The sequence below is a fragment of the Mobula birostris genome, chromosome 26, assembly GCF_030028105.1.
Source record: "Mobula birostris isolate sMobBir1 chromosome 26, sMobBir1.hap1, whole genome shotgun sequence".
NCBI classification, from domain to species: domain Eukaryota; kingdom Metazoa; phylum Chordata; class Chondrichthyes; order Myliobatiformes; family Myliobatidae; genus Mobula; species Mobula birostris.
The window spans coordinates 18,642,928-18,662,186 of NC_092395.1; positions in this window are offsets into that span (position 1 = coordinate 18,642,928).

A 19,259-nucleotide genomic window follows, 5' to 3' on the forward strand; every position below is an offset into this window, starting at 1 on the left:
TCATGCCCTGTTCTCATTGCTACCATCAGGGAGGAGGTACAGGAGCCTGAAGGCACAGACTCTACATTTCAGAAATAGCTTCTTCCCCTCTGCCAACAAATTTCTGAAAGGACAATGAACTCATGAACACTACCTCAGTATTTTTCCCCTCTCTTTCATACTACATTCAATTTAACTTTCTTTTTTATATCTCATCTTAATGTACAGATATTATGTATTGCAATGTACTGCTACTGCAAAAACAACATATTTCACAACATACAGCATGCCATTGATCCCGAGTCTGGTTCTGAAATTGAATTTAAATTCCACACAGCTGGCATAGTAGCATTTAAACTCTCCTTTCTGGTTTGCTAATCCACTACTTAAAAGTTGGTGGCTATTTGTAACAAAAGTTGAAATTGGAACAATGTGTTAAAATGGTGTTAGCTGTTAGAGGGAAAACAACTAACTACATTTGAAATACTAAACAGACGTGATCTGATTTAATGGTAGAACAAGCTCATGTAGCTAAGTCTTAAATCTCAGGGAATGGTAGATTGCACCATGCTTAATGTTTGATTATGCAACTACTACCATCTGTTTGAAAAATTTCCAACATCTGATAGAAGTCAAATTATCTGCAAAGCAATTCAAATATTGCTTTTTGTCTGCTGTTAGTTATCCAAATATTATACTTCCAGACTACACCACCCAAGAAAAGCTAAATTAGGAGAGAAAGGTGAAATTCTTACTTTTCAATATAATCCAGCAATACCGTAAATCACAAACACAAGAAAATCTGCAGATGCTGGAAATCCAGGGGAACACACAAAATGCTGGAGGAACTCAGTAGATCAGGCAGCATCAAAGGAAAAGAGTAAAGAATCAACGTTTAGGCCTGAAATGTCGACTGGCAACTCTTTTCCATAGATACTGCCTGAGCTGCTGCATTCCTCCAACATTTTGTGTGTGATGTCTTCTAAATCTGATTTCTTTCCTGTCAAATTTATACCAGAAGGAAGTGTCATACAGAGTGAATTAGAGTTAAATATGTACAATTTATACAAATTGCTCCCAAATGCCAATCCCTTGTCATATAATTAGCTGTGATTCAATTAAACAGAAGGGATTCAAGCCCAACTGAAAGTACCCAATCTCTCCACGAATCATCATCAGGACGTCTCTGCCAATGCATGTACAGCACTACATTAACTTCACCCAATCAAAAACCGATTTCCTGCCTACTTTCTACCACTCTTCATTACATTGGATCTATATGGTAATACCAGATATTAGATCTATACCATTAGCGGTTAGTGCAACGCTGTTACAGATATTTGGAGTTCAGAGTTCAATTCCAGCATCCTCTGTAAAAGTTTGTACATTCTTCCTGTGAGCACATGGGTTTCTCCCTCAGTCCAGAGATGTAGCAGTTAGTAGATTAGTAGGTAAATTACCCTGTGATTGGGCTAGGGTGAAAATTCGGGGGTTGCTCAACAGTGTGGCTCATCGGGCCATTGCTATTCAACGCTGTATCTCTAAATAAAATAAAATAAAATATATAAAGATGACCACTCAGCCCACAGTGTCTGCGCTAAAATATATATGTAATTTTTTCTGTCCTCGACTACCCCATTCACCTTGTTTACTTCACTCATCTCAACTGTGAACTGATTCCACAAACTATAGACTCATTTTCAAATATTCTACAACTCTCGTTCTCATTATTTATTATTTGGGTTTTTTTTTTGTATCTGCACAGTTTATCTTATTTTGCACACTGGTTGTTTCCCAGTCTTTGTGTGTAGTTTTTCATTGATTCTATTGTATTTCATTATACTGTTACGTAACCGGCAACAATGAATATTAATCGAGACAGGTTTTAAAACAACCAAACGTTTATTAAACACATATAAGCAATAAGGGAAAAAAAGGAGGAAAACTTTAACCGGAGGTTAAACAGGTACGCAGCCGTTCATCAACTCCACTCGGCTCTGGTTCTTAAAGCGTTAAATGCGGAAACAGTTCTTAAAGCGATACAGTCAGATACTGTTCTTAAAGCGATGACTTCAAAAGTCCAACAGTTTTACGCATTCAATTGGGAGAGACTTCTCTGGAGAACGATTTCTTCACCGACGCACCTTTACTGCTGGTTCTGTCCACAGGATTCCCGATGCCGAAAATAAACAGTTTAAATCGACTGACCTTAAATTCCTTTTAGACAGAGAGCCTTTACATGAACTCATTACTCTATTGCAAGAGTTATCTCAATGCAGCTTCTCTTCAACGAAGACTCAATAAGGTCGATCCTTTATTAAACTGCCAACCGATGCCGACTTCTCTCGATCCTTCACTTCGATGAATTCTTCACTCTCCCCTCAAAACTGTCGGAATTGAGTAAATTGGCACTTCCAGCCACAAATTCCCAGTCCAAGTAATATGGAATCTTTCAACAGAATGTACAACCGTTTTAAAAATGAAACTGCGTCACAACAACAAACGCGCAACAAAAACGGAGATACAACACGTTCTACCTGGAAATCTACAAACTCAAAAATCCCTACTACCTCACCTGAGTCGACCCTTATATAGTCACGGGGGGGGGCACAAGTCATCATATGACCTCACAACGGCGGGAAAATCACCTCAGATGAGCTCCAAAAGACCATTACAGCATTTTCACAAAACAAACAGATCTCCTTGAGCATGTAACAGTACCTACCATGAATCCCCACCAAAAAATAGATCGCAACATTGTATATGGTGACATATATGTACTTGATAATAAAATTATTTTGAACTTCGAACTTGAGTTTTATTTCAAGCTTTCTGTCTATCATGCATCTTCCATTCCTTATCACCACTGCTGAACAAACCAAAGGCTCAAAATGGTGTCAGTACTCTGTAATCTTCACCCCATGTCTTCTTGTTGGGATAAACTAACTCCAGCTTTCCAAACAACACACATCAAAGTTGCTGGTGAACGCAGCAGGCCAGGCAGCATCTCTAGGAAGAGGTACAGTCGACGTTTCGGGCCGAGACCCTTCGTCAGGACTAACTGAAAGAAGAGCTAGTAAGAGATTTGAAAGTGGGAGGGGGAGGGGGAGGTTTTCCAAAGCTTTCTTATGGATAACTGCTTTTGCAACAGTCTGAAAGTGAAAGCTTGACGTGCATTATAATCAAAAATCAGAGAGAGAAGAGCTCATCACAATTTGGAGTAGCAGTTAGCACATCACGATTACAGTGCCAGCAACCTGGGCTTAAGTCTGCCACTGCCTGTAAGGAGTTTCTACATTCTCCCTGTAAGTGCACGGGTTCACTCCCGCACTCCAAAGATATATGGGTTAGTTAGGTAAATGGTCACATGAGTGTAATTTGGCAGCACGAGTTTATGGACTGAAGGCCCTGTTACCATGCTGTGTCTCGAAATAAAAGATGGAGGAAAAATTAAATTAGAAAACATTCGGAAACTGAAGTGAAAGATAAAAGTGCTGAAAAGGGAAACAGAGAAGCAAAGGGACTGGGGGAAGAAGTTCCATTGAGGAGAAACAAAGAAAATTTTCTGGGAGTGGGACAGGCCATTGACGGTGAGAAGGATTTAAAAACCAGGAGTGTTGAGGGAAAGCTCAACAAGGACAGAAGAAGATGAGAGAGTGGGGCTTAACGCAGGACAAAACTGAGCCACTGGATGCTAGGTTGAATTGACCTTTGCAGATGGACGAATAGAAGGGGAACCAAGAGTTGGGTGAGACTGCAACTAGAGGTCATGGGTTAAGGTTGAAAGGTGAAATGTTTAAGGGGGACATGAGGGGAAACCTTCACTCAGAGAGTGGTGAGGGTGTGGAACGAGCTACTAGTGCAAGTGGTAGATGTGATTTAGATTTCAGCATTCAAGAGAAGTTTAGATAGGTACATGAATGGAAATAATATGGAGGGCTATGGTCCGAGTGCGGTTCTAATGGACTAGACTGGTTAGGTGGTTCGGCATGGACTAGATGGGCCAAAAGGCCTGTTTCTGTGCTTTGGTTTTCTCTGACTCTCTAAAGAGGTTTTGATGATGTGTGCAAAAAGTGGTAACCAATATTGCACAAATATAAATCAGTTGTCTTGATAAGCAGATTGCTGTGTCTGACTGATTCTTCCAAGAGGTTTGCCATGGGAACTTGTGTGTTGATTAGAAACAGCAGAGACTTGGCAGGAGGAATAGTTTTCTCCCATCCAGCTGGCAAATGTTATGGTTTGTCTACCACAATGAAACGTGGGCCTCCAAGGAGTGTTGTAGAATAGCGAGACCTTGGAGTACAAGTGTATGGTTCCCTAAAAATGGGGTCATGAAAGACAGAATGGTGAAGAAAGCTTTTGACGTGCAGGGGTTCGTCAGTCAGGGCAGTGAGTATGAATGTTTGAGGGTTATGGTGCAGTTGTCCAAGACAGTAGTGGAGCCACACTTGGAGTATGATGTTCAGTTTTGCTCACCCTGCTAAAGGAAATATGTTATCAAACTAGAAAGAGTGAAGAAAGCATTTACAAGGATGTTGCTAGGACTTGAAGGGCTAAGTTATAGGGAGAGATTGGACAGGTTATGGTTTGTTTTCATGGAGCATATGCGACTGAGAAATGATCTAATAAAGATGTAAATACGCATGAGGGTCATTGGTAAGGTGAATGCATTGTCTTTTTCACAGAGCTGAGAAATCAAGAACTAGAGGGCATAGGTTTAAGGTGAGAGGGGAAAGACTTAATAGGAACTTGAGGGGCAACAGTTTGACATAGACGATGATACATATGCGGGACGAGTTGCCACTGGAAGTGTTTGAGAGATTCAAAAACAGCACTTAATTTGACTATTTATTTATTTATTGAGGTACAGTGCGAAATAGGCCCTTCAGGCCACACTGCTCTGCAATACTCCAATTTAATCTGAGCATAATCATGGGACAACTTACAATGACGAACTAACCTACCAACTGGTACGTCTTTAGACTGTGGGAGGAAACTAGAGCACCCGGAGGAAACCCACGCAGTCACAGGGAGAACATGCAAACTTCTTACAGGCAGCAGCAGGAATTGAACCCGGATGATCTGTACTGTAAAGTGTCATGCTAACCACTTGAAAAGAGACTGGAACAGATACATGGATAGGAAAAATTTAGGAGATTATGTATCAAACATTGGTAAAGAGGACATAGGAGCTGAATTAGGCCATTGGGCTCATAGAGTTTGCTCTGCCATTTGAGCATGCCTGATTCATTTCCCCTCTCAACCCCATTCTCCAGCCTTCCTCCCTTAATCACTGATGCCCTTACTAATCAAGAACCTATCAACCTCCTCGTTAAATGGGACTAACTTAGATGGGCATCTTGGTCAGTATGGACCACTTGAGCCAAGGAGCCTGTTTCTGTGTGGTGTGACTCTATCAATGCCAGACAGGATTGCGATCATGGCAACAGGACAGGAATGCTGTGACAAAGTCTGTGGATATTGAGAAGAAAAAAAAGAAACTGATGGTAGAACTGTGATAAAATTTGGAGTTGACCAAGTGGGACTAGGAAGAAAAGGAGGAGATAGGTTTGAGTTGAAATATTAAAAGCTATATGTAAAGTAGTAAGGCAGATCATGGGGAACTACATCCAATTCTACAGAGCAGCTGAAGATGAGAGGTAACAATGACATACTAATCTCAGAGGAAAAGATTCAAAAATTTAGTCAAGTTCTCCTTGACGAGATGCAACATCTCCACTGATTCATTGTAGAGAAGGAGCACTTGGGTTGGTGTTGAGGTCATGCATCAGAAGCACATTGAAGGCTTGCTTAAGTGCCGGAAGGAGCAGCCCATCCTGCCTCGCAATCCTCTGCTCCTGTCCCTCAGTCAGTCACTGACTGCCTCTTCTGTGGATCAGTCTATCATTCCAACAATGGTCTCGGAACGAGAGTGAATGTAAGTCATCCCCCATCCAGAGCCTCTGCTTACGAAGATGAAGAAGCATCTTAGATGGTGCTGCTTATAATTTTGGCAAGTCTGGAGCAAGCTACGCATCAGCATACACACAAAGAATTAAGGGTGGGTGGGAGAGTTGGAGATGGATCAGTAAATCAAATTATGTTTTACAGATAAGCTTTTGACAAGGCCGTGAATAGAAAAGGATGGAAAGTTGGTTTGGGGGTCACAATCCAAACAGCAAGAGAAAGATTCCGTTGGAGTGAGCATACTGCATATCCTGTTAAGCAAATGGAACTGGGTACCTAAACAATAGCATCTTCTCCTGATAAAAACAGGTTAACTTCTGGATAAGCTAGGGTTGTTATCTCTGGAGCAAGGGAGTCTGAGGGGAGACCTGACAGAAGTCTATAAAGTTCTGAATGGCATAGATAAATAGATAAATGTCTAATGCTTGAGGCAATACATTTAAGCTGAGAAGGGGTAAGTTCAAAGGAGCTGTGTGGGACGAGTTTTCTGCACAGAAATAGTGGGTGGGATGCCTGGAATGCAGGCAGGGCTCGTGGTCGAGGCAAGTACAATAGAGGCATCTAAGAGGCTCTAGGATAGGCACAAGATCAGTGAGTCCAGAGGGTGGAGCATGAAGGTCAAAACGCCTATGTAGGCGAGTCTGGAGATCTAGGCCCAATTTCTGCAAGTCCAGTGCCACAGTATGGAGGTCAGAGGTGGCCTGTCTGGAGGCCCATCTGTACGTGTGGGTGGGGATGGGAAAAGGGTTTTGCATGTTGTTGCTTGGTGTTTTGGAAGAGCTCAGGGCCTAGTGCCTGGCAAATAACCTCTTCCTCAATGTCAGCAAGACAAAGGAGATGGTTATCGACTTCAGGAGAACTCACACTACTTACACCCATCTTTATATAGGCGGCAGAGCAGTGAAAACTGTGAGTAGCTTCAAACTCTTGGGAGTGCACATCTCACACAACCTGTCATGGTCCCAGAATTCATCCTACACAATCAAGGAAGCTCACCAACACCTCGACTTTCTGAGGAGGCTGAAGAGAGCTGGACTATGTACATCCATACTCTCAGCTTTCTACAGGTATGCAGCAGAGAGCACCCTAACATGCTGCAATATGGCGAGGTATGGAAACTGACCTGCGGCAGACAGGAAGGCTTTACAATGGGTAATCAGAACTGCCAAAACATCACTGACACCAGCTTGCTCACCATCAATGACATGCATACAGAAAGGGCCAGCAAAAGGCCAGCAATATCATGAAGAATCCCACCCACCTTGCTCATGGACTGTTTGTCTCACTCTGATCAAGGAGGGGGCTATGTAGGGCCCAGACACAAGAACAGTTACTTTCCCTCAGCAGTAAGGCTAATTAACTCCTCCACCCACTAACCCACTCCACTATCACCACTGCATTATCATTTCCTGTCAAAGTCACCTCATGTACAAACACACCTGTACCTAGCATCGCTTCAAGTAAACTGCACGGTGTTTCTTTGTTTCGTGGCTACCTGTGGGAGGGCGAATGTCAGAGTTGTATTCTGTATACATACTTCGATAATAAAAGTACTAATGTACTTTGAACATAATCAATCTATGAGTATAAGCTATCTTATGTATTTTTATTTATTGTGTTTTTTTTTATTATTCTGTTCTTTATTTTATTGATTTGTTGTTTGTGCTGCATCAGATCTGTCCTGGGATGTAAGGTTTGTCCATCATCATCGATGAAGACCTCGACACCATTATCATTTTTTTTACGAGGTCAAGTTGCTAGCTCGACGCTCAACCCAGCACGGATGGAGAGCGTGTAAGGGAGCCGGCTGGATTCGAACTCTGGACCTCTCGCCCCGAAGTCCAGCGCTGATGCCACTACGCCAGCGCTGCATCAGGTCGGGAGCAACAATTATTTCATTCTCCTTTACACTTGTGTACTGGAAATTACATTAAAAAATGTTGAATCTTGAATCTTATATGTTGGCTGCATGCTCTGCCAGATATCGTGAGCATGGCACGTTGGTTCCGCAATGAGTCATGACCCTTGATTGTTAACACGAAGGCGCACTTCACTGTATGTTTCGATGTACGTATGATTAATAAATAGATAAATCTAAATCTCAACATAAGTATGCAGAAGATGGAGTGATATGGACAATGTGCAAGCATAAAGGATTAGGAGCCTTTATCTTAATTATTTAGGCACAACATCAAAGCACCGAAGGACCTGTTCCTGTGATACACTGTTCGATGTTCTTGTTAAAAAGTGGCAAATGGTGTGCACAAAAGCAAACTGATTTGGTCACAGGCAGACAATGATTAAAGTACCTGATCTTCTCTACTCTAGCCAGGAAAGGCAGAGTCGTGATTTGCAGGTGAGAAACCAGCCCTTTGACCCCCAGTACCTCATTAAGGATTTATAATGTATTCGATAAATGAGAAGATGATACCTCAGTAGGAGCAGAGATAATTGCCTGTTAAAGCTCACCACCATAGTTCATCAATGTTTATATTCCCCGGTTCGCCATAAAAATTTCAAAGACATTAGGGAAGCTTCCCTGTGCAATTCATGCAGAACATTGCAAGCTGGATTAGCTGGTGGATCTAGCAGAGTGAAGAACGACATTACTAATATCGGTGAGTCTAGGGAAAAATAAATTCCGGGCAGTCACTTATCATTTGGTTGATCGTCTATTTTATAGCTGAATTTGAATGACTCAGGTGAAAATATTTGTATCAGCTGAGGAGTGGTGTGTGCTAATGGTGAGGGAGGCAAGATCAAATGGAGCAGCCATTTTGAGAAGGCCCTAGTGCTGTTGAGGGTGAAGTACATGTTTTGGAGAATATTAAACTTCGAAGAGGTGGGTAAGAAAAAACAGGGTAAGGCAAGACAGATTTTTCTATTAACTATTAAAATGGCAATAAGGGGTTTCAGTGGAGTGATATACCCCTCCTGTGAGATGTGGATGATCAAGGAGCATTCGAATGTCTGCACCTGTAGGCAGTGTGTCAAAATGCCACTCCTCACAGACCAGTGGATCAGCTGGAGTAGCACTCGAACACAAGAGGCTGTGAGTCTCAGAGAGGTGGTCACACCTAAGGTTCAGTCAGGTAGATGGGCAGCCGGGTAATGCAGGACCCTCCTGGGGCTGATCCTCTTGCAAACAACAGTGCTGCTTTTGATACCGTGGAGGGAGAAAGCCTCTCGGGAGAAAATGGCAGCAGCAGCCAGATCATTGTCACCATGACTGGCTCAGTTGTTCAACAGTGTAGGTCAAGGACTTGGTGAGCAAGTTTGCTAGGGGAATTTTCAGTCAGGGACATAGACCAGTCATTTCTCTAGGGTGGTGTGTTGCTTCCCTGGTGTCAGAAGCAAGGATGTCTCTGACAGAGCACGGGACGTTCTGAAAGGGCAGGTTGAGCAGCCAGAGATCAAGGTTCATATTGGAAATAATGGCCTGGGCAGGAAGGGAGTTGAGATCCTGAAACGAGAGTTTAGTGAGTTGAAAAGCAGGACCTTTAAGGTTGTAATCTCAGGATTATTCCATGTCCACATGCTAGAGAGGTAATAAATAGAAAGGTAATTCAGTTGAATACATGGCTAAGGTGCTGGTGTGGGAGGGAGGGGATCAGGCACATGGATCATTGGGCTTACGTCCAGGGCAAGTGGAACCTGTCAAAGGTCAGGTTGCACCTACAGTAGAAGGACACCAGTATCCTCACAGGGAGGTTTGCTACGGCTACTCAGGAGGGTTAAACTAACAGGGAGGGAGAGTGGGAACCAGAGCCGTAGTTCAGCAAGTGGGGGGATTGGGAGGAAGATGGAGGTTAGGTCAGTTAGGTCTAAAATGAAGGAAACCTTGGTCCAGGTTAATGAATTTAGTGGTGCTGATGTGGTGCAGTGTATTTATTTCAAAATTGAAAGTTCAAAGTAAATTTAATATCAAAGTACGTAACTGTCACCATATACAGCCATGGGGTTCTTTTTCTTGCAGGTATTCACAGTAGAACAAAGAAGTACAATAGAATCAGTGTAAAAAAACTACACAGAAAGACGGCAGATACAAAAAAAAACAACAAATAATAATAGCAAATAAATAAATAATGTTGAGAACATGTGTTGTAGAGTCGGTAAAAGTGGGTCCATGGGTAATGGAGTCAGTTCAGTGTTGTGGTGATTGAAGTTATCCACACTAGTTCAGAAGCCTGATGGTTGCAGGGTAATTGTCCCTGAATCTGATGGTGTGGGACCTCAGGGTCATGAAATGCAAAGGATATTATGGATAAAGCAGATCAATTTAGGGCATGGATTAGTCCATGGAACTATAAAGATGGAGCCATTAAAGGGATTTGGTTGAGACAAGAACAAGACTGACAACAAGACTTTTATGACAATACCAATTCAACAATGTCTTCCAACTTTTTGCAAATTCTAGCATGTGTTCAGTAGCATTATGGCTAAGTCACTGAACTACTATCCAGGGTCCTGAACTATTGAACATAATATCTGAATTTGAATCCCACCGTGGCAGCTTGGAAATTTAAATTCAAACAAGTTGATAAATCCGAATTAGCATGTTGGTGTAAGTCATGGTGATCATAAGCCTATGGTATTTTCATGGAAGCTTTGTTCTATAATCTCCTTAATATAGGGAATCTGCTACCCCTGACTGACCACTATATGACTCCAGACTATCCAGTGCCTCTTCAAGTGACCTAAGCTATGTTCCGCATGGTAAATACTGACCTTGTCATAAATGCCGACACCTTACAATGGAAATACAAGTGACATTACTTGGGGAAATCGCTCAATCAGTGACCATTACATTAATTTCAATGTACACTAGATGGGTAACATATACTTTATAGTATAGTATAGTCATAGTCATACTTTATTGATCCCAGAGGAAATTGGTTTTTGTTACAGTTACACCATAAATAATAAATAGTAATAGAACCATAAATAGTTAAATAGTAATATGTAAATTACGCCAGTAAATTATGAAGTAAGTCCAGGACCAGCCTATTGGCTCAGGGTGTCTGACCCTCCAAGGGAAGAGTTGTAAAGCTTGATGGCCACACACAGGAATGACTTCCTATGACGCTCTGTGTTGCATCTCGGTGGAATGAGTCTCTGGCTGAATGTACTCCTGTGCCCACCCATTACATTATGTAGTGGGTGGGAGACATTGACCAAGATGGCATGCAACTTAGACAGCATCCTCTTTTCAGACACCACCGTCAGAGAGTCCAGTCCCATCCCTACAACATCACTGGCCTTACGAATGAGTCTGTTGATTCTGTTGGTGTCTGCTATCCTCAGCCTGCTGCCCCAGCACACAACAGCAAACATGATGTTAGTCTAATGATTAAGTGTTAAGTGTTGTATACATTTTGGCTCTTTTAATTTAGTTCTATTTTGGAAATTTTTTATGTTTGACTTTTTATGTTAAATTATTTATTGGAATTGGAATTAGATAGATTTATTATTGTCACATGTACCAAGGTGCAGTGAAAAGTTTATCTGGCATGTTGTTCAATTGGATCAAATCACTCCACAGCGCATTGAGGTAAAGCAAGGTGAAGCAATAAAATAATGCAGAATAAATTACAATAGCTACAAAGAAAGAGCTGTAGAGGTAGGCAATAAAGTGCAAGGTCATAACGAAGTAGATTGTGAGGTCAAGAGTCCATCTTATCACACTGAGAAACTATCCAATATGTTAAATTGTGTGCTTAAACCATTAACTTTTTTCAATTTTTATCATGGCTGTTCAAATCTGAGCCAGAGTTTAGGGATTCAATTACCACAGAATGAACCATTCAAGGCAAATATTGGATTGGGAGCAGTGAGGCGTAAGGGAGGGTTCCCACCACTTCCAGGAAACGCCAGGCAATAGAGTTAGAGCACCTGCAAGGACGCCAGAGGCTGCCTTCCTACTTCATTCTACACTGCAGCTGCCGACAGTGTTCAGATTTTCCACTCCACTTACACAAACCGATGGTCTGCAAATGCATTATCCAACTGTAGCCAGTCTGTTTCTGCAAAGGCTGTATGCAAACATATCAAAAGAATTGATGGCAGCATTTTGTAATGCAGAGAATTGTTAGAACCTGAGTAGAAGTTGGAGGAAGTATGTATGCTCAGTAGCAACTTCTAAAAGGAAATTAGATACATACCTGAAAAAGGGAAAAAAAGACCCTCCTGGAAAAGACAGGTTATATAGTTATTTCAAAAGCAGGCATGGACACAATGGACATGGTCATATAAACTCATTGCTTAAAAAGAATCTTCTCATCCCTCCTCTTCTTTCAACGGAAAACAGTGCCTTTTGGTTACAGACTTGATGACAGAGGGAAAAATGGAGCAGCAATTCACTTTTCACTGCACTCCACTGCTGACATTTGTTCCCTCTGACATCAAAGGAATTAGATTTTGAAAGCAGTTCAGACGCTACCACACAACCGAGGCCAAACTTCAGTCCCATTACTTTTTCAATTTATCAAAGCCATTCATGGTTTTTAACTCTTCCTCTCAATTTCGTTGTTTTATTTTTTGAAAAGAAAACAACCCAGCTTCTCTAACCTTTCTTCATCCCTGGTTTATTCAGATAAATCTCTTGTACGTATTCTTGACCACCATGACCTCCTCTTCTTCTTCTTGGGCTCTTAGTTCCCAATGGAGCATAGGCCATCGATGACCTCTCATTAATATTTCTGGAATCCATTGTATCTACTGTACTGGGGATTGGCCTATATGGCTTCATCAGAGCCCTACTGGCCAGCCTTACTCATTTCCACCTCTCACAACAGGGACATGGGGTTGGACTTTGAGAGCTCCTCTGCAAAGTGCGATGTTTACAATGTGGGCATGATTTTCCAACCAAGACCTTAAGACCATAATACATATGAGCAGAATTAGGCCATTTGGCCCATTGAGTCTGCTCCGCCATTTCATCCAGTTCCAGCTCAATTCTTTGTTCTATAACCCCCTCTTCTCCAAAGATGTAGGGTCTTGTCCCAAAATATTGACTGTCCCTTTGCCCCCACAGATGCTGTTTGACATGCTGACTTCTTCAAGCATGTTTTGCTGTAATGAATGATACAGCAGGAATACTTCTTTGCCTCTGGTTCAAAGTTCGCAAGTTCAAAGTAAATCTGTTATAGAAGTACATATACGTTACCAAATACTACCTTGAGGTTCATTTCCTTGCAAGCATTTACAGGAAACTGAGAAATACGATAGAATCTACAAGAAAACATACATAAATAATGACTAACAAACAACAAATGTTCAAAAGCAGACAAACTGTATAATAGAAAATAATACTGAGAACATGAAACACGCACAAAATGCTGGAGGAACTCATGCCAGGCAGCATCTATGGAAAAGAGTACAGTCGGCGTTTCAGGCTGAGACCCTTCATCAGTCCTGCTGAAGGGTCTCGGCCTGAAACATCGACTGTACTTGTTCCTGAAACACTACCTGGCCTGCTGAGATCCTTCAGCATTTTCTGTGTGTTGCTTGGACTTCCAGCATCTGCAGATTTTCTCTTGTTTGCACTGAGAATATGAGTTGTAAAGAGTCCTTGAAAGTGAGTTGTAGGTCATAGAATCAATTCAGAGCTGAGGTGAGTGAAGTTATCCATGGCAGTTCGGAGCCTGATAATTGTAGGGTATTAACTGCTACTGAACCTGGTGGTGTGGGACCTAAGGTTTGTGTACCTCCTTGCTGCTGGCAGTACTGAAAAGAGAGCATGGCCTGTGGGTCCTTGATGATATAAATTTATTAATGAAGCCAAGAATCTGATACAGCACACACAAAATGCTGGAGGAACTCAGCAGTTCAGGCAGCATCTTTGGAGGGGAATGAGGAGTCAACGTTTTGGGTTGAGACTCTTCAAAAGGACCCAATGTCCTGAGTCCAGAATCCTGATGAAAGGTCTAGGCCTGAAAAGTCGACTCTTTATTCCTCTCCATAGATGTTCTCTGACCTGCTGAGGTCCCCAGCATTCTGTGTGTGTTGCTCTGGATTTCCAGTATCTGCAGAATTTCTCTATGTTCAGGAATCCAATATGTTTTGCAAACAGCTCTATCAATATCCAGCCACCTTCAAAGAAATAGATCTCTTGAGAAATATCCCATCACTGGTGCACCACACTTCTGCTTTATTAGATGCTGGAATTTTAACGCACCTCTCACACTCTTCTTATAATAAGATGTTGCAAACATGCCCAAATATAGTTCCTATGTTATCACAAGAGACAAATTGCAATGGATTCTGGGCCACGAATTAACATGATATGAATACACAGGAGCAAATAATCATTTAAACAACTCTGGTCTTAACACAATTCTCTGTTTAATATAAATTCTACAGCGCAAGAGGATTAATCTTGCTTGGTAGAGCAGAAACATCTGTGCCCAGTCACCGTTTAACACAAATTTATCTTCTAAATTTTCTGGAGTCATGGGTCTTAAGCAAGGTTTATTCAACGCAGTTGTGGACTGGACTCTGTAGTTCATGTTATGATGTGTTTCCGGCTTCTGGTCACTTCTTTTGCGTTCACAAACATGAGAAGATCTGCAGATGCTGGAAGTTCAGGCAACACACGCAACATGCTGGTGAACGCAGCAGGCCAGGCAGCATCTATAGGAAGAGGTACAGTCGACGTTTCGGGCCGAGACCCTTCGTCAGGACTAATGGAAAAAAGAGATAGTAAGAGATTTGAAAGTGGGAGGGGGAGGGGGAGATCCGAAATGACAGGAGAAGACAGGAGGGGGAGGAAAGAAGCTAAGAGCCAGAAAGTTGATTGGCAAAAGGGATACAAGGCTGGAGAAGGGGGAGGATCATGGCACAGAAGGCCTTGGAAGAAAGAAAGGGGGAGGGGAGCACCAGAGGAAGATAGAGAACAGGCAAGGAGTTATTGTGAGAGGGAAAGAGAGAAGAGAGAAGAAAAAAAAATAAAAATTAGGGATGGGGTAAGAAGGGGAGGAGGGGCATTAACAGAAGTTAGAGAAATCAATGTCAACTTCTTTTGTATTGCTATTTTAGACGATTTTGATCAGGGCAGCATGCAGATGCCTGCTGCTACCTGTAAGGAGTTTGTACGTTCTCCCCGTGACTGCATAAGTTTCCTCTGGTTGCTCTGGTTTCCTCCCACGGTCCAAAGACAGACCAGTTGATAGGTTAATTGGTCATTGTAAATTGTCCCATGGGGTATTGCGTGCAGCGTAGCTCAAAGGGCCTGAAGGGCCTATTCTGCGCCGAATCTCAATAAATAAATAAACAAGTAAATCAATGAATAGTGAAGCTGAACTGAATATGCCTGGACTCTTTCAGTTTTGTGTTCTATATTCTGTGTTTTCCACTCGATTTTTTTTTCTTTTTTGCACTTTGCATGATTTGGTTTTTTTGGGGGGTGCACGATGGTGGTGGTTGATGTTTGAACAGGTTCCATGGTTTTCTTGTTTCATGGCTGTCTGTGACAAGACAAATCTCAGGGTTGTGTACTGCATACACACTTTGATAATAAATGTACTTTTTAAAAACGAATATCGATAAACTCTTGTTTCCTTTGACCTTGCACAGATGTTTACAGTACTGCGTTGAACTACTGGTCAAAGAACGAACTTGAAGAGAGTTGCTCAATGTTTGTACTGCCAGGAGGTGTCCTAGCTTTGTGAGCTATTACTGTCGTTTTATAATGCAGGTGGCCATTCAGCTCAACATATGTATGTGTCAGTCAAGGAAAGGGTTACCCAACCATATCCCATCTTGATGTGAAGCCCTGCAAGACACACCTCTTCAAATACACATTCAGTCACTCGATAAATGAGGTGAAAATTTCAGCCACTCCCACGCTTTCAGGCAGTGAGTTCTAAATTCCCCCCAACCCCTCCCCACCACCATCATCCTTGGGTGAAAAGATCTGGCTTCTTTCTTTATCATGATAAGCATTACTGATGATTGTGAGAATACAAGATTTGGTATTCCAATGGGATAGTCCAATCTTAAAGAAAGACCTGTTCTTGTGTTTCCTATGGTTTACTTCATGACAGAAGAATTAGAATCAGAATCAGACTTAATATCACTGGCACAGGTCATGAAATTTGTTGTTTTTGCAGCAGCAGTACATTGCAATACATAATAATAGAGAAAAACTATGAATTACAGTAAGTGTATATATATATAATAGTTAAATTAAGAAAGTAGTTCAAAAATAGAAACGAAAAAATAGTGAGGCGGTCTTCGTGGGCTCAATGTCCATTCAGAAATCGGATGGCAGAGGGGAAGAAGCTGTTCCTGAATCATTGAGTGTGTGCCTTTAGGCTTCTGTATCTCCTTCCTGATGGTAGAAATGAGAACAAGGCATGACCTGGGCGATGGGGGTCCTTAATGAAACAGTCAGTGGTACTCCAAATTCTATCTGTCAATAAGCACTCTATGGGTCAAACAAATGACTTAAGTTGAAAACAAATTGCTGATGGGGCATGTTCTGTTTAATCCAATTATTTGTTCAAAAGAGAATGAAGCTTTTGCTCTGTTTTGCCATGACATGAAGCAAGGCTGACCTCTTGTGATAAAGCTGGTATTTGTTGTATGAAATTGGCACTTTTACAATTTGAAGTAATCAGGTCCCAAAGACAGAAAAAAATCTCCCACCATAAATATCAGTTCACGTGTAATGCAGTCACTGAAGGTATTCTGTGAATATGTCACCTCTCAAAATAATCTAACTGTTCCTCCTCTGAAATTCAAGACCTAACTCTGCACTACAGAACGTGTTGTCTTTCAAATGAAGCTCTCAAGTCCTCATAATAGATCCCTTGACACTATTTAATGAAGATCATTGGGATTGTCCTAGCTAATATCATCACTTAACCACCATTACTGAAAACAAATCTGCTTGACATCATAATGTTGGTGATTATCTGTGCACACATTAACTGCTGCTTTCCCTGTACTGCACTTGATTGACTTTAAAACATTTTGAAACAGACTTAGATCGGGAGAAGTGCTACATAAATCCAAGCATTTTCATCTTTCTTAAAGCAGACAATCCCTCAAATAGAATAGCAATTCACCATGTTTATCCAAATAATTATTCTGAGAATAACATAATATACAATCTATCTCTCTATGATTCAGATGATTGTGTTTTGTACGGAACAGTAGCTGGGTATCAATATGTGTAATACATTCTTATGGAAGATCTTTTCTTTAATTTCTGCTGATAGAATACCACAACACATTATTCCCCTTCAGACAGCGTGCTGCTTGACTGCACACACAATCCGAGACAGACACCAATGTATGGATTGTGCTGGGTCACCTTCAATTAAGAGTTCGTATGTAGATTTCCATTTGAAGGGATGTTCATCCCAAGTTCAAAGTGACTGATTGCTATCAATGATTGATGTGAAATTCTTAAGGGTGTTTGACTGCTGCACAGTCAACCTCGTATGTTATATAATACTAATTGGATTGTGTACATGCTGAAATCACATTGGGATTTAGTCAGGTTTTGTGGTCTGACCTTTGTTAATTATATTTTGTATTTCATCCAATTGCCTGGATTCAAAAACATCCACTGGTTAAAATAAAAGAAACCCAAAAAAGCCCTGCAATGGACAATTTCTGAAATTTGCCTGTCACTGCGAAGCTATTAAATATCAGGGAACAAAGGAGACAGTTGCTACAGATTTTTTTTATGATTTTGTTTTTTGTAATAGAAAAGACTTAAAATGCTTCAGGAAAATTAAGAAAAATTAATTAAGCATGGTCTCTTCTTCATTTTGAGATATAATTTTATTGATTGTATTCTTTAAACTCTGAGCTATTTGCTTTTTTTTAAAAAATCTGATCTGAGTTTAATGTATCCCAGTTCAAAGAGAGTAATCAAATAGTGTTAATCGAGCGTATAAATTATTGCACGTAGTTCTTTCCCAATCCTACATCTATGCAACGCAACAATGTCTGATTAACAAAGTGCTGAAGCACTTAGATCACAGGAAAGATTTACCTTCAAAAACTATTATGAAATATTTGAAATTGAGCCTATTCCACAAAAGGACTATTTCTGATATTCTGATATCCCTACTGTTCTCCCATTCCAGCTTCTAATGCTCAGCCTCCCTTGCAGCCCACTACAAGGAAACCATTTTGGGAGGTATCAACACATTTCACTTCTCTCTGGCACATCTCTTGATAAATATTAATCTTTGTTATCTTTACAGTTTTGTCATATCTGAAGATCAGTTCTGATCTGTTGTCAGCAGTGGCTCCTGATGAATATTTGGCAGTGCAATGAGAGATGAAAAAATATTATATCGTGCACAGAATAATTATAATATTCTTTCTGTTGCAAAGAATAATGAGAAATGATTCTATGAACTTTTTTATATTTCTTATTGTAACTTACAGTCATTTTTGTTGACGTATTATACTGCACTGCTACACAAACACAACAAATTTCACTACATATACCAGTGATAATAAACCTGATTCTGATTCTGTCGAAAAACAAATACAAGACCATAAGACCGTAAGATGCAGGACAGGGGTGGCCAACATTTTACATTCCATGCGTCAATTTTTTCACATATGAGTTCAGATGCGCCATACAACTCTTGTACCCCCACAATTCTTGTAAAAATATGTTAATATAGGACTTGTGCATGAAAAAATTGACGCATGGAATGTAAAAGGTTGGCCACCCCTGACATAGGAGCAGTACTAGGCCGTTCATCTCACTGAGTCTGTTGCACCATTTCATCATGGCTGAGCCATTTCCCACTCAGCCCCAATCTCCTGCCTTCTCCCTGTATCCCTTCACACCCCGACTAATCAGGAATCTGTCAACCTCTGCCTTAAATATACTCAATGACTTGGCCTCCACTGCTGCCTGCGGCAACAGATTCCACAGATTCACCGCCCTCTGGCTAAAGATCTGCCAAGGTTGAATGGCAGAACGCACTCCTTGGGCTAAATGGCCTAATTCCTCTCCAATGTGTTATGATCTTCTTGCTGACTCTGGTCTTCGTAGGCTGAGGCACTGAGTTTAAGAAACGAGACATCATGCTTGCAATTGTTTAGACCACACTTGGAGTATTTTTTACAGTTCTGGTTGCAAAACCATAGAAAGGATGTTGCAGAGCCAGAAATTGATCCAACTTGATTCAAAATCAGTACAAAACAATTGCCTCCAGCCTGTGACCCCAGACAGAGTTATTATACTTGCGTGACATGCCCACAGCTCCAGTGACTGCTCCAATGGGTTGAATTCCCTATTTTGATTCTTTGTTGGCAAACATACAATTAAGTGT